Below are 27,563 nucleotides of genomic sequence, written 5' to 3' on the forward strand. Positions count from 1 at the left end.
CATAGAAAAGAAAAGGGAGAAGGTGAGTAATTAGGCGTCTCATAGTGGAAATTAAAGTTACAAACACATATATTATTTTTGTCGAACAGAACAGGCTGGTGTTAGGATTCATGCATTGTCTTTTTAAAGAGTTTTTTTCAGTTGCTGGCCAATTATAATTATTCTGGGAGCTCTTTAGCAGTGGACTTAAGTTTTGCAATCAGGTATTGAGAAAAAATCAAAAGCCACTACTTGGAAGCGATTGGTGTTTTTGTTTATCAGTGCTACACCACCAACTATTTTACTTTCTGGATAAAGATGGAGCATGGAGTAATTTGGTGGGATGAGTATGCCCATGTTGGGCTGGAATGGCTGGTTAAAACAAGTTTATATCACCTTCTCAAGGCCGTAATGTCTGAGGCATTCATGATGGGTGCCTGCATATTTTTGTGTGAAACCAACATATGTTGGTTTTTCACATGTACAGTGACAGGTTGATAGTGGAGTTCATTAATTGCTACTTTTTACTTTTATGTATTGAATGGCACCTTTGCAATGCCCGTATGTGTTTCCAATATCTGTTTATGATATTCAAACCTGCAGATATTCATCTTCTGTCTGCATTCTCAAAACAAATGATTTCTGGGGGCTACAGGCGGTGGTCTATTAGAAGGTTTTTCTGACTCTAGGGGCTGCCCAGATTTTTAACTTTTTGAGCACATAAGTAGATAGGTGGAGCTACAAGCCAATCCATCAACCGCTGTCGCTGGGTGCCAGGCACCAAGCTGAACCAAGGTGAAGGTAGCACTGGGGGAAGGGGGGCCATGTGGCCAGAAACACTGGACGATTCCATTTTGAACAACCCAGAGGCTGGACAAGAAAGAGGGAGCAGGGGCAGGGAAGTGAGTTGTCGCTGTTTGAAAGGACACACAGAAACTTCATGCGAGCCCCCTACTCAGCTTTTAAAAAGTACTTGCAAAGGAAGAGAAGCTCTCTCTGGGGTGTGGTCTGCTGAGGCAGAGAGTGCTGGAACCTGGCAATGTGCAGTTGGAAGGAGAGACTCCCTGACTGTCACCCAGGCCTCTAACAGTGCCAGAAGAAGCACCCATGACCAGTGCGCAGAAGCAGAGGCGTCTGCGCAGGGAGAAGAGAGGCTCAGGAGGAGAGCCAAGCGAAAGGCTGGCACAGGGAGCCAGTGAGGACCACTCCCTGTGGAATACACCCTCTTGGATACTCGGAAGGCAAAGGAGAGTGCTCCCAGTGGCTGGGGGGTGCCACCAGGAGCAAGAAGACGTGAAAATGGGACAGATTGGACCCCCAGGGGCTGAGATATGGCCCCCAGAAGGTAGGTGACCTTTGACCCCTAAGAAGACCAACGACGAAGAGTGTGGGGCTTCGCTGCCAGTCTCAGAGATGCCCCTGGGGTGGGTCAGGTCCCGGGGACTGTCTCAGGAAGAAGCAAAGTTGGGGTACACCGTCGCGCACCCCTGCAGGCTCCCCCTGCAAGTTGCCAGGAGCCCACTCTCTCCCCTGTTGAACCAGAGGCTGTTGCGCTCCCTGACCCGGGGGTGCCAGGAGCCCACCCTGGCCCCTGGCAAAGAAGGGACAAGAAGGGGAGCGCCACTGCGCTTCCCTCGGAGAGGAGAAGTGGCCAGGGACCCCAACTCCAGGCACCAACGAGAATGCGGAAGTTGGGGGGCACCTTTGCATCCCCCGTGAGGTTGGCCTAAGGGCCCAGGACCCCATCCCCAGGCCCTGAAGTGTGGCTATAGGAGCGGGGAGTGCTGTTGCACTCCCCAGATGCCGGCGCAATCTTCTGTGTCTGCCTGCTCCAGCGGGCAGACCACAACTGCAGGGCCGGCTCCCGAGGCAGCACGCGAGGGTGCTGGTTGGACGGGGAGCCGGTTGGGGCAGCCGGGGGTGGGCTCCCCAGGCTGCCCTCCTACGAGAGAGCATGCGGGGATCTCGGATGGGACTGGCACCCCCAAGAAGAGCACGAGAGGTGTCAGGGGCCCTGGTGGGACCGGGTCCCCAGAAAATCAGCGGATCGGCTGGGGGTGGACTCCCTGAGTCGAATGACTCACCTGGGGGTCCGGGTGGGACCGGACCCTCCCTCAAACGTCTGAAGCGGCGTGTGGCACACATCACGGCTCTCCCCGGCACAGCGGTAGAGTGCTCATCTTATATGCGTGGATATCGCCATGAAGCGCCCCAGTATGTCTTGCAAGGCATTAGGAAATCGGCTATTTTGAGTGCTGGTGGCCCCCGAGGAGGGGGGTCACCCTCATTTGTTGCAGGAGGGGCAGGGGGAGCTGCAGGAGCAATGCAGCCTCCCCATCCCAAAGAAGAAAAGTCCCACCCTAGGTATCCTGGGGACTAGAAGGAATAACCCCTCAAGGGCTCAGCTACTATTTGAACATCTCCTGGGCTAGACATTAGTTCTACAGCTGGAGGTTTGTGGAGGAATGTGCCAAGGGATGAAGGGTTGAGTTGGGGATGTCTAGAGAAGGGCATCCCCTGGAGGGGAAGAGGTGCAATTGCACTAGAAAGAAATTTTTAATGGTATTTCTGTGACCTGCATTGACCAATATTATTTCTTTTTAAGTGGGACTGAAAGTCACATATGTAATGTGAAGTACATGGGTAAGATGGAGTCATAAGCAAAGTGGATTTACGTGGCTAGACACTCTTGCTAGGGTATCTGACTGTATTTACTTAATCCTGTGATCATCTGTGATGACTTTAGGGCAGAGGTCTTCAAACTTTTCCAGGTTGAGCCCCCCCAGCTGAATTCCCCCAGATGTTGGCCCCCCCCACCACCCGACAGAAACCTCGGGAATCCGGCACACTACATGATCGACTGCCACGCGCACACCACGGACCATATCCGGCAAACAATGCTCAACACAACAAGAGTGCCTAGCAAACTGCAGGCCTGTGAGTGGAAACAACAGAGGCGTACCAGACAGCCCAAAACGCAATCCTCCAAGACAAAATGTGCGCAAATTCTCCCCACTAGGATGCCCTGCCTTACACAGGACACAGATCAACAACAACACCACCAACATGAATGTGACGGGTGTGCCGGTGCCCAGCCACACCTAGACTCTCAATCTGTGGGTGAATCCCTGCCACTGCCATCCTCAGGCTGTGCTCCACATCCAGTTCTAAACGGTACCTAGTCTTCAACACCGCAAGTGCTGAGAACCCAATCTCACAAAACTCCCCAACAAATAAACAAATACATTGTAAGATGTAAAGCACCATGCACAAGTGAACCAAAGGTCAGGACCGTCGTGATGAACCCACTATAAGGAACACACCATGGGTGCTTCACCAAGCGGAACTCAAAACATGGAACCCGACCTTGCCCATGGGGGCCCGCATTCAAGTAGCAGCTGGACGTCACACAAAATGTCACACGCATGATGCATAGATCCCACACATGAGCACACATAGAATACAGAACAGTAACACCTAGGCAAGGGAGCAGCCAAACAATTCAAATACCTTCCACTCTGAACCACAGCTCTCATGGCACCAAGAAAGCAAAGGAAGTCATCACAACCCTCCCCATCCATCATGTACACCTTGTCATCCACCAACTCCCCCACCATCCATTCCGTCCCTCCATCTGAGCCCCATCCACATCCAAACCCCTTCAACCACTTGCAAACCCATCCACCTTCCATCCCTCCATCCATCATCCCACCCAACCATCCCTCCATCCACCCCCTCACCCATCCATCCATCATCCATCCATCCATCCATCCATCCCTTCACCCAATCTATCCCCTAACCAATCCATCCACTCTTCCACCCATCCATCCACCCACTCATCCATCCAACCATTCACCCAAGCTATCCTCCCACTCATCCATCCACTCCTCCACCCACTCCTCCACTCATCCATCCACTCTTACACCCATCCATCCACTCCTCCACCCATCCATCCATTCATCCACTCAGCCATCCAACCACCCACCCTCTCACCCATCCAGCCATCCCCCCACCCACTCATCCATCCACCCAGTCACTCATCCGTCCACCCACTCAACCCCCCACTCATCCATCCACCCATCCATCCCGCTCTCCACCCTCCCCCCACTCATGCATGCACTCTCTGACCCATCCATCTCTATGCTCCTCTCCTCACCCATCCATGCACACACCTGCCCATCCACTCTGCCAATCATTCATCCATGTCATCACTCATCCATCCATCCATCCTCCCCCTCTCTCCATCCCCCCCTCACCCAGCCACCCATCCCTCCATCCACCCTTCACCCATCCACCCACTCATCCACTCATGAATCCATCCATTGACCACTCATCCACCCCTTCCCTCCTCCATCCATCCCCCTGTCCATCCACCCTCCTCAATCACCCATCCATCCCCACATCCACCCCTTCACTCATCCATCCATCCATTCATTCATCCCTTCACCCATCAATACATCAATCCATCCATCACCTCTCTCATCCATCCACCCACCGACTCGTCCACCATCCACCTCCCCATTGATCTATCCACCATTTCACTGATCCATCCACCCCTCCACCCATCCATCTACCCTTCCAACCATACACACATCATCCACTCCCATCCATCCCTCCACTCATGCATCCATCCTCTCTCCCACCATCCATTCACCCCTTCACTCACCATCCATCCCCTCACTCATCCATCCACCCCCCACCCATACATCCACCACTCCACCCTCACACCTTTTATGATTCAAATTCGAATCTGCAGACCAACATCCCTGAACACCGGGTGCCCACACAAAGATCCTCATGAGTTGAGGACCGCAGACCAGAGCCCACTGTCCCGATTCATGGCCAAACCCGGATTGCAACCTCTCCCTCCCTTCCCAAAATAACTGAAGGACTCCCGCCCCCCCCCAACTCCCCCTCACTCCCACCCCCCTTGAAAGGCTGGGGCCCTGGACCAGAGCCCACCTTGCCCGTGCCGCGAAACCTTCTCTCCCTTCTGGGAAGAGCTAACTCTCCCAGGCGGGGGTTAATTCACAGAGCTGACAGCTTCAGCTGCAGTGGGAGGCAAGGGGTCTCCTCTGCTAAAACTGAAAGCGTGTCTGTTTGTTTGCTTTCGTTTTTAGCAGAGGAGACCCCTGCCTCGCATGCATCCAAAGGTGTCGACTCTGTGAATTGGCCCCCTCCTGGGAGAATCACCCAGACAAAGAAACGGGCACAAAGGGAAGATCGAAGTGGAGCCTGCGCCCCCCCTGGGATGGCGCCGCGCCCCCCCAGGGGGGCGCGCCCCACAGATTGAAGAACCCTGCTTGAGGGGCTGTAATTGCAATGCATTTTTACTGATATCCAAATGTTATAAGTACGATCATTCACTTTGTAAACCCCTGCGCCACATTATATCTGCGCCAGGTATAATGTATGCAAAGGGGGCGTATTGACACAAGGAAGGGTCGTAGAAGTGATGCAGTGAAATCTATGAGACTTCACTGCGTCACTTTTAGGACGCCGTTGCGTCAAAATCTTGCGCCTGCCTCACAGCAGGCATAAGACTGATGCAGGCCCTTTCACATGGTGCTTGCCCCATGTGAAAGGACGCATTGCTGGAGTTGCGTCACTTTTGTGACACACTCCAGCAATGCGTCACTTTTGCGCTTACAGATACGTCAGAAATACTGACATATCTGTAATTCCTTGCGACATGATGCGTCATACATTAAATATGACGCATCAGGAATGTTGCAAGGAGTGCGCACTGAGAAGTGACGCATCGCTGCTTTCACGCAGCGATGCGTCATTTCTCATAAATTAGGCCCCAGGTGTGGGCTGAGTTACTGAGCTAGCGGAGTTGGACTATGTGGAATTCCGCGTAGTTCCAAAAAAACTCAGTGGAATTCCGATGGTTCCGCTCCACCCTGCACTCAACTCGCAGCCTTCTGCGTTGCCCCTTGGGATGGTGACTGCAACCCTCATCGTGGTTTCGGGACAGTGTGTTGGCAGTGGCACCTGAGGGCTTTGGACATTACCTCCCTCTCAGCAGGACTTGAAGCACACTGCTTGTCTGTTGCATTTTCAGTGCCCCAGACATTATGCCCTGACTTTCACCTGGTACCCCGTAAAAAAAAATGAAGGTCACACTAGGCTCACTTCCTTGTTAAGCGAGTCACACAGTCTTTGGAGCAGCATGTCCCAGGGGATTTCTATGTTGTTGCTGACAAAAATGTTTCTAGAGAGCAGAAGCTGGAGTCTGGAGGACAGCATTGGGGAACTTCAAAAACACATACATGGTAAGCGTCCTTGAAAAGTGTGTTGTGGCTGTGGGCAGCCGAGTGCAGAGTGACAGTGAGGCATCAGAGGAGATGCAATTGTCTTGTGGTTGCCTCTCTTCCCACCCATTGTTGCCACCCGTCAGACTCAAACAGCAGGATTGCTGAGATCTTGTTGGAGGTCCCACCCCTTTTCTACACCACTCTGCAAACATGCCTCCTGGTACACTACTTGTTGGGGGATGAAGTCCCCTTGGCTGCTGAGGGTCCTTGGTGGCCAAGAACCCCTATTGCTGCCACCAGTAAGTCCCCAATAACGGGATTGCTGAGACTCCGTCGGAGGTCCTGACCCCTTTCTCAACCACTCTGTAACCGCACCTCCTAGTGCACTACTGGTTGGGGGATGAAGTCCCTGTGGCTGCTAAGGGTCCTTGGGGGTCAAGAACCCTTATTGTTGCCACAAGTAAGTCCCCCACAGCAGTATTGAAAAGACTTTGCTGGAGGCCCGTTCCGCAAACACGCCTCCTGGTGCACTAATGGCTGGGGGAATGGAGTCGCCTTGGCTGCTGAGGATTGTTGGGGGCATATTTCTGCTCATTTATACCCTCTTTTTTGCCTCCTTTTACTTGTCCTTGATCTTTATTTTGCCTCTTTCTGCTTGTTTCTGACTTCTATTCTGCCTCTTGTTGCTCTTTTCTGACCTCTATTGTTCCTCTTTCTGCTCGTTTCTCACCTTTAAAGTGAGCAAGAACGGTGATGGATAAAACCCAGATCTTTTGACTGGGTGTGAGTGTTTGATTGATTCAGATGCTCCGTCCATCACCACCCCCTTTGTACCGCTTTTGGCCACCATAAGTGTGGCAGGGTATGCTCAGATGTGAGTCCCTTGCTCACTTTGCCACTGGATTCAAGCAAGCCGGGCTGAAGACCGCTGGAATGCCAGAAACCGGTCCTCGGAAGCTTCTTTCCGGTCCAGGGAAGACATGGCTTGGCAGTTCGGGCTGGACTGTTCCCATGAGGCACAGGGTCAGACTGATTTACATATAGCCATGTCTGAACTGGGGTGGCAGAGTGGGTTAAAGAACGGTGATGGATTAAACCAAGATCTTTTGACTGGGTGTGAGTGTTTGATTGATTTAGATGCTCCGTCCATCACCACCCCCTTTTGTACTGCTCAAGGGAGTTGGCGGTCCCCAGGGCTGAGAATGGCCCGGGAAAGGGGTGGACACATGGCCCCTACTTAAAAACAATCTAAAGCCCCAGGGAGGTAGTAGTCCCCGGGGTTCACGCATTTATGCCCCAGGGAGATAGCATTCCCGGGGCGAGAGGGGGCAAGCAGCCCATCCAATTTTTTTTATGCTGCCCCAAGGAGGTGGTAGTCTCTGGACCTCAAAAGAGCAACAGGAGGGGGGCCCATGTGCCCCCTCCTTTTGATAATCCTGCATGCCCCCGGTACGTGGCCCACTCGAGGGCTAAGCATTAGAGAAGCACAGGAACAGTAGAGAAAGATTTGGACTTTGGAGAGGTTGATTTTGCTATTAAGACTCCTATCTAAGCAACAGTAGCAGAAGTGTTGAATTCTGCTAGAAGTAGGTGTACTTTTGTCACTCCAATTTAAGAAATAGTAGGTAACCTGTTGAACTTTGAAGGGGTTAGATTTACTATTCCCACTCCAATCTATTAAATTTAGGGAAAATGCTGGATTTTGAAGGGATTTGATTTTCTATCTTCACTCCAATCCAAGTAACAGTTGGGAATGTAGAGGTAAAGGGCAAGCTGTACGACCATTTTGCATGCGCTAAATCGGTCGCAAAATGATTTGCGCATGCAAATATCGGCGTTTACAATGTACAAAACCCACTCGCAATTGCCTCAAATAATTTGCGAGTAAATTCCGACACGCAATATTAGCTCATGCAATTTGCAACTGCCAAATTGTGTACCGCAATTTGCGAGCCGCAAAATTGCATGTACATATTGGTCGCAAATTGCGAAAACTCACAAAAAGGCAATTTTGCACATGCAATTTATCACTTAGCAGCAACAGGTGGTAATCAGGTCCAACCTATAAAAAGACACTCAGAATGCATCATAAACCTTTCCACAATGGCTGCCCTGTATTTGTTAGCAAGGAGGATGTGGATAATGGTGACATGGCAGAGGAGAAGAAGACAGTAGAGGATATTTAGAGTCAGGCTGACATTGTTGGATAAGACTGAAGAGGAGATTTATGATCAGTACAGGCTAAGTAGCAGGGTCATACTAGAGCTCATTGACATCTTGAAGACACAACTTGAGAGTAGAAGCATGTGCAGCAATGCTATTCCCACACATGTGCATGTTTTGTGCTTCTTCCACCTCTTGGCCACCGGTAGTTACCAGAATGTCATAGTAGTGGCAGGTGGTGTATCTCAAAGTGCACTTTAGCGTTTATTCCATGACTTCCTAGACGCAATGGTACACCACATACATCAACACATACACACACATACACATACCTGACCCGTGACAATCAGGAATTAGACCAGGCAAAAAATGGATTTCTACACGTTAGCAAGATTCCCACAAGTAATAGGGTGCATATATAGAACACATGTGCCCATATATCCACCATCCCGCATCGAATATATTTTTCGTAAGAGTAAAAGTACACATTCCCTCAATAGACAAGTAGTGTGTAACACAAAGAACATTATAACAGATATTGTAGCCAAATACCCAGGAAGCACCCATGATGCATTAATTTTCCGGCACAGTGGTCTACATCAAAGGTTAGAAAGAAGTGACTTTGATGATGGATATCTCCTAACTAATGTTATCACCTGTTCCCAAACTTTTGTTAATGTCATAGCATGTCTGTAGGCATTCAACATCAACATCATATGTCTCACAACAACAGGTGACAAAGCGTATGCTTTGCGTCCGTGAATCCTCGCACGGTACCTGTCTCCAATCAACACTCATGAAAGGCGGTACAACACTGCACAGAGGCGCACAAGGACAGTGATTGAGCGTACTTTTGGAATACTGAAATTGTGCTTTAGATGCCTACATAAAAGTGGGGGAGCTCTGCAGTACATTCCAGAGACAGTCTGTAAAATTGTGGCAACATGTGCCATGCTGCACAACATGGCCTGCAGGGGTGGACTGCCCATGGATGTTTCTGACACAGATTCTGAGGATGATGGTCCGGGATCACCTGCTCAACAACTAAGGGATGGTAGAGCTGCAGCGGAGGCGAAAAGGTGCAGGGACCAGATTGTAAACAACTATTTCTGAAAGGTAAATACACACCAGCTAGACACTCAGCTGTACAAAAGACATGGCTAACTGTGAATGACAATGGGTGTTTTAATTTTCACACAACCATTTTTAAAGCAGGACAACATGTCCATCAGTAACCTTAGTATAATGACACCTAATGGAAAATAAATGGGTTTCGTCACCAATAGAATATAAATCAAATGTTCATGAAAGATGTTTGGGTAACAGAAAAACGTGATTTCCAGCCCCTGCGAGTGGCCTGGCCAGAGGTGCCACTAGCCATCCTAAGGTTGCGGCTGCTGATTCTGCGCAGCATAAGTGTATCTGTGGCTGAAATGCTGCTCCTGCTAGATAATTCACTATCAGTGCCACCAAGTCCAACATCCCCGAATGACTGGCTCATCTGCAGTGTTTCAACTACAGCTGTGATCTTTTCCAAACCACGCGCTACATCTCCACTTTTGTGGCCCATTTCCACTTGTAGGCCTAATGTGCGCTGGCTTTGTCTATTAGTGGTATGTGCCAGCCTGTTGATTGCCCTGGTGAGACTGTCCATTATCTGTCCCCTGCTGTGCTCAATGCACCTCTGGTTCTCTCTTTCTGCTGCAAACTCCTTGGCCAAGTCTGCCACAGTGCTGGTGAGGGCATCCAGTTTTTCTTCGATTCTGGACTGGTTTTATGCCAGTTTTGTTGTCACCATGCAGAAGCCCTGGGACATTCTCAGATTTCTCTGTTTTTGTATTTGGTTGTGCAAACACTGTATCTGCAGCATTTGTCTATCAATGGAAGCAGACATTGCCTGACTGATTGCCCCAGTTGTGGACAGACCTTGGGACCGATGCTGGGACTGTTGGATTCTCCGTGTAAGACGCACACAAGTAGACTGATAGCCTGGTCGTGTGATGTTGTGCTGCTCTGCAGAGGTGGCAGTTGGTGTTGACAATGGAGTGGTTGAAGCCGAGGTGGATGGGAGGTCAGTGGGCCTGTCCCCACTCGTTTCCCCAGCATCCGTCCCTTCCTTCATTTTCTCTGGCTCGTGACTACCCGATGTGTCCCCATCAGTGTCCTCTGCTTCAAATGGTGTGTCTACGTGACAAAAGAGATGACAGATGATAATAAAAGATGTGTTTAACTGTATCAGTGTTTTAATGTTTATCAGCTCAAGTAATTCCCTCACTAAACTTATTTTGACACAGACTACATCTCCCATGATGCAACACTAGTGTTGTTTGTTGTTTTTACATGGATGTATACTTGTGTTTGATTAGTATGCATGCACAGTGCAGGCATTAGTGGGTATGCACATGTCACATGCACAGTTTTCACTTACCTGGAGTAATGGATGGCTTGGATGTATCCAGGGTCCCAAAGCCTGCTACAGCTGCCTTCTACAGGTTGGCTTCCACCATTGCTTCAGCTGGTGTCGGGTCTGCTGATGTGGATGGTCCACCTCCTGTCTGTTTAGCTGCTTCCAGGTGCTCTGCCTCCCTCTCTTTTGCCCTAGAGCGAAGGTCATGTAATCTTGTCTTTATTTCATTGTTGGAGCGGTGTGCTACTCCCAGGGAATTAATCCTTCTCTGCATGCTGCCATATCTTCCTTTTCTCACTTTCACCCAGACGGTAATATGCTTTTGCCAAATAATGTAGTTGGGTGATTGCAGCACTCTTCTGTTATTATGTCTAGTTCTTTTTCTGCAGACTTCAGCTTTCGCTGCCTCCACTTTGAGGTTCCGTGATTCTGAACCTGTTCAATAAAAGTCGTCGTATCTAGACGATTTTGGTATCAGCGGACCGCAAATGACGAGTGCGGTATGTACGAGTGTTTTCGTCATAATCGATCAATGGAAACACTGTGTATTCATGGATTTTGTTCGAACCTTCGGGTTCCATTTTGTGTACGGCAGCCATTTTGTGGTTGCCCTCACATAGGCCGATGACTACGGCCGAACAAGTCCTTGGGACACGTACACTTTTAGCTGACTTTTGTGTGACCTGAACGAGCTGACTCCCTTGCCCAAGCCTGACCTCGTTGAGCCAGTTCCTTGTTAGGCAGCTGGTCAGATAGAGATCATAGAGCAGGACATTGCTGAGTCTATGGTACATGCACACACCCTTCTATCTTGCTTCTCATCTGTTTCTGTTCCTTCCTTTATGGCTTAATTTCTGATATGGGTTGAGGTCCTTTTATTATGTGTTCGTCCGGCCTGTCCGAGCAGGAATGTTGGATTTTGCCTTGTCATCTCTGGTGGGCTGGACAACGGAAAGTGGGTTTGTCGTCATGCGATATGTTTGAAATGTCATCATCTGATTGGTCAGTTTGTATGTAACTGATGCTAGCCAGGAATGTGATTTTTAGCATAGAAGACGATGCTTCGCTCTATGAAATTGTGCAGTCTCTAGCGAACCACCCGTGTTGTGCTTCGTAGATCTCTGTTCCTGGTTGCAGCCAATAAATTTGGTCTTTGACGTCACCGAGAAGTATCCCGTGTCTCTGTATTCTAAGACAGGTGAACCCGAAGACATTGGGTGTTTCCCCTGGCGCCGCTGGGTTCTAAAACTCGGTTCTTCAACTTGGTTCCCTTATTGGTATCCTTGCTGCTCATCTTTGCTCTCTCAGCAGTGTCTCACAATGCTGCTGCACCAGCACATGTGTTTGTTCGTGATCAGGAGCTGATTTGGGCACCACTTCCTGTTTGGGGGGTCCTTCAACACAACCAGGATGATAAACTTTTTTTAGTTCAATTTTAGCTATTTGCAAGTGCTTTATTGCGATTTTCACGCACTCTAGCAAATAGCGCATGCCAAAAAGTTGTTTGTATGGGTCTCGCTATTTGCAAGACGATTGCAACTTGCTATTAACGAGTGTCCCAAATAGCTTTGTGAGTCAATTGTGACTAGCAATCTTGTTGACGGAGGTGTTGGTAGGTAGCAAATAGCGACTCGCTATTAGCGACTCGCTATTTTTCACAAATAGCGAGTTGCTATTTTTGGTGACCATACATCTGGCCCAAAGCCTACTACCCACATCCCGTTCTAGGAAACAATAAGGAAATAAATGGACTTTGGAGGGGTTATATTTACCATTCCCACTATAATCTAAACATCAGTAGAGAAAGTGTTGAACGTTGGAATAGGTGCACTATTTCCACTCCAATCTATACAACAGTAGGGAAGTGCTGGACTTTGGAGGGGTTAGATTTTCCATCCCCACTCCAATCTAAGAACCAGTAGCGAAAGTGTAGGACTTTGCAGGGATAAAATCTACAAGCCCCACCCCAGTCTAAGAACAGTAGGGAAAGGGTTGTACTTTAAAGTGGTAATATTTACCATTCCCATCCCAATCTAGGCAACAGTAGAGAAAGTGTTGGACTTTGGAGGGGTCAGATTTACTATTCACACTCCAACATAAACAAAGGCAGGGACAGTGTTGGGCTTTGGACGAGTTATATTTACTATTATTTACTATTCCCATATCCATCTGAGCAGCAGCAGGGAAAGTGCTGGACATTGGAGAGTCATATTTAGGGCCTCATTACGAGTCCGGCAGCCGTTAGACTCAAGGGGTGTAGCGCTCTCGTGGCGGTCTTCGGACAGCCCTATTATGACCAGGGGAACTGGGCCACCCTGGGATCACTGCAACTGCCAGGGATCAGAGATCCCTGGTGGTGGTGCAGTGGTCTTGAGGCCGCAATGTGCTTGGATGGGCTGCTCTGGCCCTACCAAGCATGTTATGAGGTTCCTCACTGCCACACTTTTCATGGCAGTGCAGCTTACATGAAAAGTATGGTGATGAGGATACAAAGGTGGCCCCGCAGGGCCCCCTTGTGCCTCTGCACCATGAGGTGCATGCTGGGGGCATATGTTGTGACCCCTGTGTGCATGCAGCAGTCCATGCTGTGCAGGTACTGATTTTGATGTTCCCATTGCTGTGCCTAGGTACAGCCATGGGAACACCACAGAACCGCCGACCAGGCAGAAGAAAACTCCTAATATGGCGGGCGGTACAACCACAGGTTTATCGGTGCTGGAGCGGGGCGATCCTGATCCTGCACCACCAAACTTGTAATGAGGCCTATCCTATTTTCACTTCAATGTAAGTAAAACCAGGCAAGGTTTTGGACTTTGGAAGGATTAGGTATACCATTCCAATTCCTAATCATTTAAAAACATTTAAAGCTCACAACATAAAAATATGAAAAGATATTTCAAATAAAGCATCAATGCATTATAAATACATAGAATTAAATGTAATGCATAAATAAATAAATAATACAAAAATAGTTGAATATTTATGAACCCAAATAATTACAATTAAAATAAATGCGTTTGCGATAAAAACTAAAAGTAAAGCAAATAATCTATATAAAATTAATTTGAAAAAGTGTAATAATAAATACACTTATCAAGAAATTAACAATGAACTGAAATATAATGAATAATTGACATAACAAATAATTGGTTAAATAATTTAAATAATAAATTATCAACTAATTTTTAATTAACCCAGAAAACGAACTACAACAAAACAATACTTTCTTTTTTCAATAAGCTCCCACCATAATCCCCTGAAAACTCAACAACCCACTAATAAAGTATGAATTTGTCATTAAACTGTAAAAATTGGAAAATGCACAATAATAATACAAATATATGGGATGGGATGTCAGTGGGCCTGTTAGCTAATTAAATAATTCCCACAATTAATTGATAAATAATTAATTAATTAACATAAAATTTGTTACAAATATTTACGAGTATAACACCATAATTTATATTTAAATTAACTACCATTCGTAATCCCCAACAAACCAACAACACTGCTTTTACATAAGAAATTAGTAATATATTAAAAAAAACATAAAAACAACAAATTATACTAAAATAAATAAAATAACAAACAATTGCATGATTTCATAATTATTTGTAATAAAATATTTTAAATGTAATTGAAACTAAAACGAATAACAATTTCTTTTTTAAATAACTGTAATGTATAAATGAAATAACTTCCAACCCGATTCCCCTATAAATCCAGCAATCTGCTTCTATTTTAAGAATTACTATAACATTTGAAAAAAATGTTAATTAAACATTAAAAGTTAAAAGTTACAATTGATAGTAAAAAGTATAAAAACAATTATTACGATAATACTAATGCCTAATAAAATGTAACAACAAAAAAAATTACATTAATTAAAAAGTGATATTTAATACAAGTATATTAAAGTTAACAATAGTATATACAATATTTTTTAAAGTATTATATACCTAAAACATATTCTTACCTTCTATATTCAGTCCCACAATATTTTTGACTTAACAATACTTTTTAACTCGATATAGTTGCACCATGATATTTTTTAAACAATGTTTTCGCTGTTGACCTTGTGTACTTGCAATCCAAGCTAAATATGAGAAAATAACACACATGTACAATCTGTCATTTGGTGCTAAATATTAACCTGAACAGTGTTATCACACCCAAAATTAAAGTTAGGATACATTTTATATTTTAAAAAATGCAAAAAATACAAGTGCAACAAACAGCAGCTGCTCGCGTTCTGGTTGTTTGTGTGGTTCTGCTGCGCTTGTGAAATATTAATGTCACAAACGGTACGTAAATACATGCTGTGGCGTAAAATAATAATTAAATATTTCAAGTAACAAGAGTAACACAAAATTACCAAAATAATTCCAAATTATGTACGTGCAATAGAAATTACACCCGGGCCTACTCCAGACTGTGGAGCAACAAGAAGGAAGGGGGATGGGCACAGGAGCTTTTCCCTCAACTCATGGGTCATTAATGCAACATGTGTCACACCAGAAATACAGGTGAAGAGGTGCCCTTCCATAAGGGGGTCGTACTACGTTTTCTCCCGTATTCATCAACGACCTTGTAAAGCACCTATTTTTTACCGAACGCATTCAAATATTCTTGGGATACACCCAAGCTGTAACCAGAAAACAAGAATCACTGTATGCAAATGAATGTGTCCTTGTATAACTAACTGGTGCTCATGTAAAGCGCTCCAATATCTTCGGGTCGAGTTCGCGCTATATAAATCTACAAAAAAAAAATCACTGCCACCAACCAGCAGCCTCCCGCAGGGAATCTGAAGAATACAAGCACATGTAAATAATAAAGCACGGCCCTCACACACCGTGAGTGGCGACACTGCTCGAGTTATATGAGGGCCCACAGTTGTCCTCACTCGGAGCCATTGACCAGAAGACAATAATTCACTGCCACCAACCAGCAACCTACTGGAATCTGAGGACATTTTTCCCCAGCGAAGACAGTTTGGAGAGAATCGTTTTCAATCCCCTTCACTCAGCAACAGCTCTTTTGGGAGCACTGTAGCTGAGATACTAGTGCAGTCAGTTCTGTTTTGCGCATGAAAAAAAACAGTTTGTTTACATACACTAATTAGAATATGAACTTTAATTACCTCAAAACAGTACTGATAGCTACACAATGAAATTATTCGAAAGAGCTCATTTAGGAACATGTTGCTTTTTGTGAGATGAACTATGGGCCCCATTTAATTTTTGCAGTAATCACTGTATCAAAAGTAAGCATGGATTCTTTCAAAAAAATGTGGCAAACTATCACGTCGTAAAATATATTGAATATAGTACTAAACACGCATCTCAATTGCAAATAGCACAGTCCACGAGGCTTGCATAAACTAGTCTTCCCTACAGGTTGCAAGAGTAGTTATCTATAGCTTATATTGAAATAAAAAAACGTCAATGTTATTCAATGCAGTGCCCCAAAACAAACTCCAAATCCGAGCAGCAGCAAGGAAGAGGTTTGTTGCTTGTGTTCAGACGCCCCCTAGTGGCACTCAGCCTTGCTGTGACTGAAGTGTTGCCCAGTGATTGCTGCCGTTGAATCGATCGAGCCTTATTCGAGTCACAGATATGTTAACAGAAACAGTGTGTATGGTCAGGGGCGTAACCAGCGACGGCCCGTGGAGGGAGTTACGGTGGGGCAGGAGGGCGGGGAGGGGGAGGGGGAGGGGCAGGGTGGAGGTTGCTAAAAACCGGCATATGGATAATTGCAGGTAAGTAAACAATTTAATTAATAAAACGAATTTCGTAGCTCGCACTGCATTGCATTTTGCGATGCAAGGCGCACTACGAAATTCGTTTTATTAATTAAATTGTTTACTTACCTGCAATTATCCATATGCCGGTTTTTAGCAACCTCCGCCCTGCCCCTCCCCCTCCCCGCCCTCCTGCCCCACCGTAACTCCCTCCACGGGCCGTCGCTGGGCGTAACAAGGGTCTATAACGCTCTTGCGGCGGAAGGGGTGCCCCAGTCTTTAGGGGGAACCTATTGAGCCTACTGCCTATCATGGGCGTCCGCAGAATTTTTTCCAGGGGGGTGGGGGGCGGGCAAAATGTTAAAGTCATCACCATCCTCCGACCTGATGTGTGCCAGGTGGGGCACAAGAATCACTGGGGCGCAGCAGGAGCCATGGGGGGGAGGGAGGGGGCAGGAAACAGGCTGCATATGATCTCATACACCATAGGGTTGTTGGTCCACAGCCATCTCTTTCTTTTGTGGCACCCCAAAATCCATACCCTGGTGGTCCCTAAAATTACTCCCTAGCACCCCAAAACCCATACCCACCCTGAACCTTAAAATTATCCCTGCACCCCCCCAAAATCTCCTACCCTCCCTGAACCCTAAAATTTCCAGTGAAATGTCCCCTATCATTCTCTTTGCTCTGCCACTCTTTGTGCCCACTCACAGAGTGTGTGAAGTGGCCCCTCCAATTTGCTGGCACTCCCTGTGCCAACTCATTGAGTGTGTGAAGTGACCCCTCTCCCTTTCTGCGGCTCAGTGCCAGCTCACTGAGTGTGTGAAGTGACCCATCTCCCTTTCAGTAGTTACCCACTTGCTGTGCCAACTCACCATACATGTGAAATGACCCATCTCCCACTGTGCCAACTCACTGTGTGTGAAGTGCTTCATCTCGCTCTCTATGCTGTGCCACTCTCTGTCCCCACTCACCATGTGTGAAGTGCCCCCTCTCTGTGCTCTGCCGCTCTCTGTGCCCACTCAATGCGTGTGTGAAGAGCACCCTCACCCTTTCTGTGGTCTGCCACCCACTTTTGATGCCCATCACTGTGTGTGTGTGTGAAGATCCCCCTCTCCCGCTCTGTGCTCTGCTACTCTCTGTGCACACTCACAGTGGGTGTGAAGTGCCCCCTGTCCCTCTCTGTGCTCTGCCACTCTCTTTACATACTCAGTGTGTGTGAAGTGCTCCCTATCCCTATCTGTGCTCTTCCACCCTCTGTGCCCACTGACCATGTGCATAAAGTTTCCCCCTCCCTCTCTGTGCTCTACCACTCTTTGTGCCAACTCACTGTGTGTGTGAGGTGACCCCTCTCCCTCTCAGTGCTCCGCCACTCTCTGTGCCAACTGACCATGTGTGTGTAGTGACCCCACTCCCTCTTTGTGCTCTGGCACTCTGTGCCCACATACTGTGTACGCGAAATGTTCCCTCTCCATCTCTGTGCTCTACCACTCTGTGTCAACTCACTGAGTGCGTGAAGTGCCTCATCTACCTCTCAGAAGTCACCTGCTTGCTGTGCCAAATCAACATACATGTGAAGTGCCCCTCTCCATCTCTTTGCTCTGCCATTCCCCATTCCCACTCACAGTGTGTGTGAAATGCCCCGGGCTAGAACTTTGTATGGCTACGGAGTACCACGCCTCCGAGTAGCCAGCTGACGCTTCACTCCGCCCCTCAGCAATGGCGAGCAGCGGCGTCTAACGAACGGCTGTAGTGGCGGATCTTACCTTCCCATCTTTGCCGTCTTTGCCGTCTGGTCGTTTTTCACGATGTCAGCAATGCTCCGTACGCCGGGTGAGCCATCCTCTCGTTCGCATGCTTACATGCTGCATGGCAGGTGATTTCCGAGGTTCAGCGGCAGCAGACAGCGCAGAGGCACAGAGGCACATATAGAGGATACGAAACCCAGTAAAACTCACAAGCGGACTTTTTAAAGCGGCAAAAACCTTTTGATCTCTTCTGCACAGAGGCGATGAGGACTCCTGCAGCCCAAGACTAACTGGAATCGGAAGTAAGAGGGGGCAAAGGGCAAAGGGCTAAAAACGAAGGGAGAGCTAGGAGGGGAAAATCCCCCCTCTTTTTTTTTTCTTCTTTCCCATTTCTCCTCTATAGCAAATGAATTCTGAGGAGGTTCAGGGGTCGACTAAGACAAAGTCATTTAGAGTGGAAATCCCATCTGGGTATTTTTTCTTGTTAAGCGTCATGTCTGACCTCCCTGAGATGAAGAAAAGTTCTCGTATCGCTAAACCAAAGCCTGCCGTTTGTTGGCGAAAGAAAAGAGAGACGCCAGAGAGGCCAAGAAGGCAGCACCCTTAGTGGGGATAGAAAACGCTCCCCCCTCTCACTTGCATGACTCTACAGTTGAAACAGCTGAAAGCTCAGACGGGAAATTAGAAGATGGGAACATAATTACTTAGCAGCTTGCACTATCGGGAGAAAGCCCCAGTGAGGGTTCAAGATCGTGTCTAATAACTACTCCTATCCCCTTACACTCCCAGGATATTATACAGGAAGGCGATCGTGTCTCAGAGGCTCAGAAGAAAGAGGTGCCTCAGAAGGAGGTTAAGCAGTTTGCTCTCTTTAGGAAAAAATCTACGATGCCTACTGTACCCATAGTACAGGCCTCCTTCACTAGCCCTCTCGGCCCTTGCGCCCCTCAATCTACTGCACAGCGGCTCTCTGACACCAGAGCAGAGGTGTTGAGACCAGAGAATTTTAAAATCCAAGAAGCATCTCAAGAACCACCTCAAGACCCACAAAGTCCATTATTAAATACAAGCAGCCCAGCTACCTCAACCTCCCCTGGTTCACAGATTCCAAGCAGCCTGAATGTTGGCAATGAAGAAATCTCTACTATCCCTATTACCCAGTCTGTTTCCAATTCTTTTAATCCAGGGAAGGAGAAAGATAGCGCACAACAAGCGGATCTTTTGAAAAATCATGGACTAGACTCGAGAGCGGGGGTCCAGACACCCCTCCATCACCTGGAGGAGGCTGAAGAGGCTCAGCTGAGAAGCTCCCCCACTGTCACAATCTCTCCAACAGCTTTGTTCTCTTTGCAGACTGATTTAAGTTCTGAGGCCGGTATTGACCCAAGGGTGGAGACAACTGGGGTCTTCCAAATGAACATCAAAGACATGCTCAATTTGATTTTGGAGGAGGTTCGTGATTTAAAAAAGACACAGAAGGTTGAACTGGCCACCCTTAGTCTACGTCTTGATAAAATTGAGAATACAATGTGGGGGCCTCCCTATTAGACTCCAAGAGGCCGAGGAAAGAATCTCGGTATTAGAGGATCAGCTTTCTACTGTCATGAAAGAGGTTAAAGCCGTGGCAAGGGGTAAACAGGCTCTGGAAACCAAGGTTGAAGAATTGGAAAACCATTCCCGCAGATCTAATCTTCGTTTAGTTGGAGTGCCCGAGGGATTGGAAGGCTCTCAGACCTTGAGCTGGGTGAATACCTTTATCAAACAAAAGGTCATGCCGGACTTTCAAGGGGATCTTACGATTACTAGAGCTCATCGTGTTCCGGCACACCCATTCCCCAACTCGTCACTCCCACGCACGATTTTGATCAACTTCTCCGAGTAAAAGAAGCAGTCGTAACAAAAGCTTTACAACAAAGGCAATTTCCTGTTAATGAGACTACAAAATGTCGTATTTTCTCTGACATGTCAACGGCCGCAGCTCGGCGCAGGAAAGAGTTTGTTAAAATGCTGCAATTATTTAAGGCAAAAGGGGCACAAGCGTCCATTGCCCAGCAATCAAAGCAAAGAGTCCTAGTTAAAGGAAAGTTCTTTTTGTTTACTGATGGAGGGCATCTCTTCAACATCTAATGATCAAAATGTCTAATGCCTAATGTTCAATGTGATGGTGTTGAGTCAAGCAATTAGCCTAAAGTTTCAAACCGTATAGTTAAGATGCAGGGCCTGACAACGTGGCCATGGTTCCCTAATCATTTTGTGCCAGATCAGATAATATATATATTAGCAACAACAAGGGGCCCCAACTCAGTCAGCAGGGGACCTCGGGGAACATACTCATTCAAACAACAGTGGTCCCATGCATATTCCAGTACATGACCAATAAATATGGGCGGAAGCAGGGTTTTGTCCTGATGATGGTCCCCATGACCCTTTAGGGGGACTGAAACGCCGTCGACTTGTCTAAGCACCTTATACGAATATTTGATTGCTAAATTGTTGTAATGGTGCTGCTTGACATTTTCTGTATAATTGACATGTGAACAGAAGAACGCTTGTTTGCCTTAAAAACCCTTCTAATTTTCCACCAACTGTAAACACCCCGCAAGTGTTGGGCACAGGCTTGTGTATCACACAGGGATCTTGTGGAAGGTATTTTTTGTTTTATTCTGAAACATTGTTTATCAAGTAAACTTGAAGGATCTCTGTCCGGCTGGACATGTCATTCCAAATATAGATTTGATTTCGTCTATATTTATTGGTCATGTACCGGAATATGCATGGGACCACTGAGATCAGATAATATAGCCTAAACTCTTCAATTAGGCTGGATTGAACAACGGATTTAAAGGTCAGGCCCGATTGTTTTTGTGTTAGAAGGAAAGTCGGCTCTTAAACCCAGCAGAGTCTCTTAAAATGGTTCCACACAACCCAGTGTATAGTTAGGGAGAGATTGCACTTTAAGTTAAGTCGGATGAATAGGTTGATTAGGTCTATCCTGATTAAATTTTGATGGTACGCCATAAGATGGGGGAGAGGAAATGTGATTCACATTGCTGGGGGGCTGGTAGTGAAGCGCACCAGGGTGTAGTAACATGACACCCGAATTGAGTTGGGGGTTGGGGAAAGTGGAAGGCGTGGTGGAGGGTGGGAAGTCTACTTTTGGGGGGTGGGGTGGGGTTTACAGAGGGGAAAAAATGTAGCCAGTTATTTGTTCTTATTCAGTTGTTTTTTGCTTATTTGTTTCATCAATGTCATTAGAAAAGGTATTACTGACGGTATATGGCTAAAATGTCAATTTTGAAGGTTGTCTCGTTCAATGTCAACAGACTCAATAATAAGAGAAAGATGCGTGCCATTGAAGCATGGGTAAAAACAGAAAACCCAGGGGTAATTCTTCTACAGGAAACCCATATCGCGACCTTTAAGATCTCTGAATTCTCTATGTTTAGATCATGGGCAGGTTATAGGAGGTTCTCATCTTCCTCAGCATCCCATAGAGGGACTGCCATTTATATGATAATACACATTTACACACAGAGTTTATTAACTCTGGTAGTGATCCATTAGGAAGGTGGTGCTGGGCCTCCTTTTCATTCAGATCGAAACCTCGCCCTCTCACATTTGTGAGTTTTTATGCACCTGTGGAGGACAATATGAAACCCTATGGGGAACTTTTTCTAGGTTTGATCAGGATCCCGGGGGACTTAATTCTCGGAGGGGATTTCAATATTTTGATGGATCCACGGCTAGACTCCACAGTACAGGGAAAGAGGTAGACAAAGCCCAGATCTTTTAAAGTTTTGAAAAATTACGAATCTGTACTGAACTTACATGATCCATGGCGTTCAGCGTTTCCATCTCAAAGGAGATATACGTGTGGATCTGGGCGATTTTGTTCCTCCTCCCGTATTGATTTTTTGGGATCTCCCAGGGGTTACAGTTTTCACAACAAAAAAGTTTTTTCAATGCATTTTCAGATCACGCAATGCTTACATTGGAAATCCATCTAGGGGAAGGCTTGAGACTCCCCAAAAGGTGGGCTTTCAATAAGCAGTATTTAAATGATGAAGAAAGGGTAAACTCCATGGAGTCAGAGATTAGACAATTTTTGATTCAGAACACTACCTCTGCTGCACCGCATATTGTTTGGGATGCGCTTAAAACATTTGTGCGAGGGCTACTGATAGGCAAAGATGCATCCATGTCCAAGAAAGCTAGGCAGGACAATTTACAGCATGAAGATAAGATCCATGCCTTAAACAAGATATTTTTGAAAGATCCTACAGTTTCTAATAAAAAACTTCTTGACCAGGCTAAACGCGAGTGAAAGCTTTTTTCAACGCTTTCAACAGAAGGTTTATGAGGAAAGCAATTTCACTGGTAAGCTATTGGCGTGGCAGGTCAAAGAGCAGGCCGCAGCAAATCCAATTAAAACATTAAAATGCCCCCTGACAGCAGCCCCACAGAAGATCCAGGGAACATAGGGGATATTATTATGGCCCCCTATGACTCTATCTATGGTAAATCACAAAGGGTTGATGACCAACTGCTTGATAAATTCCTTCAAGAAAATCCATCCCCAACCCTGTCCGAAATAGATAATCAGTCTATGGCGAGCCCTTTCTCTCTGTCAGAACTGGAGGAGGTTGTAAAAAGTCTGGCGAACGGCAAGGCCTGTGGTCCAGATGGATTACCCACAGAATTTTTAAGGTCTTTTTTGGAGTACTTTCAGTTTTTTTGTTATTTTTGATTCACTCTTTATTAGAAGGAGGGCCAGTCCCGGAATCTTTTAGGCAGGGGAACATTGTTAGTTTCCCAAAGAAAGGTAAGGATAAGATGTATCCTAGCTCTTATCGTCCAATCACGCTGCTGAATTCGGACTATAAAATTGTCACAAAACTTCTATCCTATAGGTTCAATACATTTGCAGCACAGTTGATCCACCCTGACCAGAACGGGTTTCTAGCTGGTAGACAATTGTCCACTAACACTCACTTTCTCGCAGAAGCCCTGGATTATTTTGAGGGTCAGAAGATCCCGGCTCTCATCTTATTATTAGATGCAGAAAAGGCCTTTGACATTGTGGTCTGGGAGACATTATTCACAATTTTACACTCTTTTAATATCCCAAGGTCATTGATACTTTTAATTCAGACCCTATATGAGAACGCGATGGCCAATATAATCATCAACTCAGAAGTGGTAGGGTCTATTAAAATTAAGCGTGGCACGAGGCAAGGTTGCCCTTTATCACCCGTGCTATTCGCATTCTTTATTGAACCTTTAGCTACAGCCATACGTAACTGTGTCGGTATTTGCCCTCCAATTACAGCAATGCCCAAAATAAAGCTGTATGCTGATGATATTATGCTTTTAATTAAGCCCACAGTAGAAGCGCAATCCAAGGTCTTCAACTTGTTTGAGGACTTCGAAGCTTTGGAAGGATACCGCATTAATAAGGGCAAGACAGAGGTTATTCTGTGCGGGAGTGACGCTATAAATCTTCACCCTGCACATTCTGGGCTCGGTTAACTCGAATCCAAAGAGATATTTGGGAATATGTTTCTCTAATTTAATTGATGATCTATATAAACTAAACTTTGTTCCCCTAATAAGGAAAGTTGAAGGGCTGCTCTCCCGATGGAATCTACTTCCCTTGTCTATTTTGGGACGAGTGGCCCTGATTAAAATGTCTGTTTTACCATTATTTAATTGTTTGTTTGCCTCAATCCCGGGTATTTCATAAAATTCCTTCTTTTCTCAGATTGAGTCAATGTTTACAGCCTTTATATGGGCAAAGAAAGTCCCACGCCTTGCACTTTGCACTTTATAAGAAGACTTGGATCAGGGCGGTCTAGCACTTCCCAATCTTAAATGCTATTATGATGTGTATTTTGCACAATACTTATCGAGGTTTAGGCCCGCACTACAAACACATTGTTTTACCAACTTTTTTATTAATCTTATGTGTCAGGATACCCAAATTCATTCTCCTCTGTTAATTTTCAGATCTCCAAAACTGGTCCGTTACAAGAGCCTGCAGTGGCTTTTTAAAAGAAGGCAGGCATTTAAAAAAAAATATTCCTTTCCTGCAATTAACTCTGCTTCCTTGTTAGAAGAAATTCTCCCCTCCATAGGTGTTAGACAACCTAGACACCTGGCTGTAAAATGGGCGGAAGCAGGGTTTGTGAAAATCTCTGATTTTATACGGGATGGCAACTGGGTGTCTATGGTTGGTATGCTAAACAACTAGAAATAGTATCTGGGAGTCAAATGGGCCAATTCAGAATCTACTTTGAAAACAACCAAAAACCATATTGTGTGGTGATTGAAATGACGTGACTATCCGCCTGATTCATCATGCTCCCGTTTTGCGAAGCCCTAATAGCGATTCATAGCGAATCGCTATTAAGGACTCGCAAAACGGTAATCATGTAGGAATATGCAAAAAAAATGCGATTCCTTACAATTCCTTATTTGCGATTAGCTAATTGCTAATCGCAAATAAGGAATAACTCGCCATTCATTCCTATGGGCCAAAAGGCCCATAGGAAAGAATGGGGAGTATTCCTTATTTGCGATTAGCAATTAGCTAATCGCAAATAAGATTGCGATTTGAAGGGTGCCAGGGGTGTCCACAGGACACCCTGTAGCACCCCTCAAATGACATTTCACACAGGTGTTGCACACACACATGTCCAAAGGACATGTGTGTGTGTAACATGCAACTCAGAAAAATGCTTTTAAATGCATTTTTCTGAGTTTTCGCAATTTACCGCGAGGTCTGACCTCGCGGTAAATTGCGCCTAGAAATTGCGATTTCGCAAATTTAAATAGGATGTTGAATAGCATTTAAGGAATCTCAAATAGAGATTACTTAAATGTCATTCCTCGCAAAATTGCGAGATCGCAATTAGCGATTTTTACATTTGGGATGCTGAATCCCAAATGCAAAAATCGCTCTCGCAAAGGGCCGGATTCTCAGAATCCGGCCCCTTGCGAGCGCAATTTAGGGTCATGAATCGGGCTGTATGTGTCTTACTGTGCACTGATTTTCCTTTTTGGAAAAAAGTGCCCATCAGTTCCCGCCTGATTCCGCCCTACATCATCTGGGCTCTCCTTACCCAGGAGAAAATGCTGTATTAATATCCGTATGGTAATGATAGTGTAACTGTAGAAAATTTCCAAAGTGTGCTAATAGGACCGTCAAGATGTTATTATGCGGGTAACTGAATTACAGTGCCAAAGTAAATGTGGAAAAATAGTGATGTTAAAATTAGGTAACTATTGAGTGGATGCATACATTTTATTCTGTTCCCTCAAAGCTCCCAATATTAAAATGTGAATAAAAAAACAGATTTAACAAAATATCTGTTATTCAGTATGGTCAACATGTTTCAGCAAGTGTGACATGATTTATCACTGCTTTCTTCAGGACCTTGATATTATTGGCTACTGTGTAAATAAGTAAAGGAAAAATATCACCTGTATATTTTCCAACTTCGTTCTGTCTTCTCCACTCAATTTAGTAGGAGGAAAAGCATCACCCCACCTGGCCGCTGCTCAGGTAAGAGGAGCACCGCTCTTACTGTCGGTACTCCGAGCGTCCCTATGTGCAATCCGTCAGCCTTGGAATGGGGACATAAGAAGAAAAGTGAATACACCTTTGCAGCTAGAAATGGGGGACTCAATAAATTCATTAAAACATGGGGCTCGAGATTTGATTAAATCAGAGGGTGAAGATGCAGTTCCCAGTTTGCTTGGTGGCGGGTGGGAATGAGATTTAAGATTTAAGATTTGGTCAATTTTCTATTTATTCATCTATCTATTTATTGTGTGAATGTTTACAGGGGATTTTTTCTACAGGATTTTTGCACTTTTTATACCTGATCAACTCTCTTCTATGAAATGTATAATAAGTTTGTGACTTGGGATAATGACTGATATTGATGATTCTGTTTGGTTCTAATAAGATGTGTTTCGCCATTCAGCTTTTTGCTATGATATACTGATGGTCTATGCAAATGTTTATGTAGACAAACCTTGGCTTCAATAAAAAAAAAAAAAAAAAAAAAGTGTGTGAAATGCCCCCCCCCCCGGCAATAAAATATGCCCCCGCAATAAAAAGATGAGCAGCAAACTAAGGCAGTGACTGACAGACACTAAGCATGGGCGTCTGCAGGGAGGCAACAAAGGGCGCTCCAGTGGGGTCAAGCGCCCCTCCTTGCCCCCTCACCTGCGGACGCCCATGCTGCCTATTACTGTCTGTGAGATATGGAAGAGTCTCAAGTGACGGGTCCGTAATCACATTCTACAGGATGGCTCCATCATCTTCCTTTTTGGGAAAAGTGTTTCCAACGTGCCAGAGCTGCCCTGCCAACTTTAGCATTGGGGAACCGTGTTTGAGTCCTGGTGTGGGCAGCGGCATAGCTTTAAAGGTGTTTTTGGAACGCTACATACCCTTTTCCAAATAATACATGCTATTTTCTGAAACATTGGGTACAGGTGCTTTCAGTCGGGTATTATGAGATATCAGTAGAATTTCACCAAGGCTATTTACATACACACAGACAAAAACACACACACACTTTTTCTTCCCTCTTTGTTTTTCGAAAGTTCTCAGAATATTGGTTATTTTTCAAAATATTGTGTTTTCTCTCTTAGTGCCCCTACCAATTCGCATTCCTCTCCTTTCCACTGACTCTTAGGCCCCCTCATGCACCCTGCTTGTGCTATAATATATTTAAATATTGTATATATGCCAGTCTGATTGTTGAAAAATCGGAAGCTTACCCCCGTCCCCCGAATTGTGGGCTCGAAATCCTGGGATTTTGAGCAAATAACGTATCCTCTCCCTGTCCTTACAAAAAAGTGAACGTGTTCTTGTGTCATGTAACTGGTGCTCATGTAAAGCGCTACAATACCTTCGGGTGGAGCTGCTGTAGCAAGCAATCCCACGGCTGGGTGCGGCTCCCGCTAGGAGCTGCTCACATAACTCGCTATACTTCGGTGTGCGCTATGTTCACGCCTGGGTATCCGGGTTCGGCAAAATTTTAGGCCTACTGGGAGTCCTCTCTACAATGATGATGTGTGTGTTTGATGCTCTATTTGGCAGATATTTTAGGGTGTCGTGGAGGTAGGTGTTTTGATTTTTTCTTAATTTGCACATGCATTAGGTTAGGTGAATTTGAATGTCTACATTTCAGCTTATAAGCATTTAGAAAATGCTGGGCACAATTTGAGCTCATTTAAAAGCCTGATCTTTC

Source organism: Lissotriton vulgaris, chromosome 7 (assembly GCF_964263255.1).
Source record: "Lissotriton vulgaris chromosome 7, aLisVul1.2, whole genome shotgun sequence".
NCBI lineage: Eukaryota > Metazoa > Chordata > Amphibia > Caudata > Salamandridae > Lissotriton > Lissotriton vulgaris.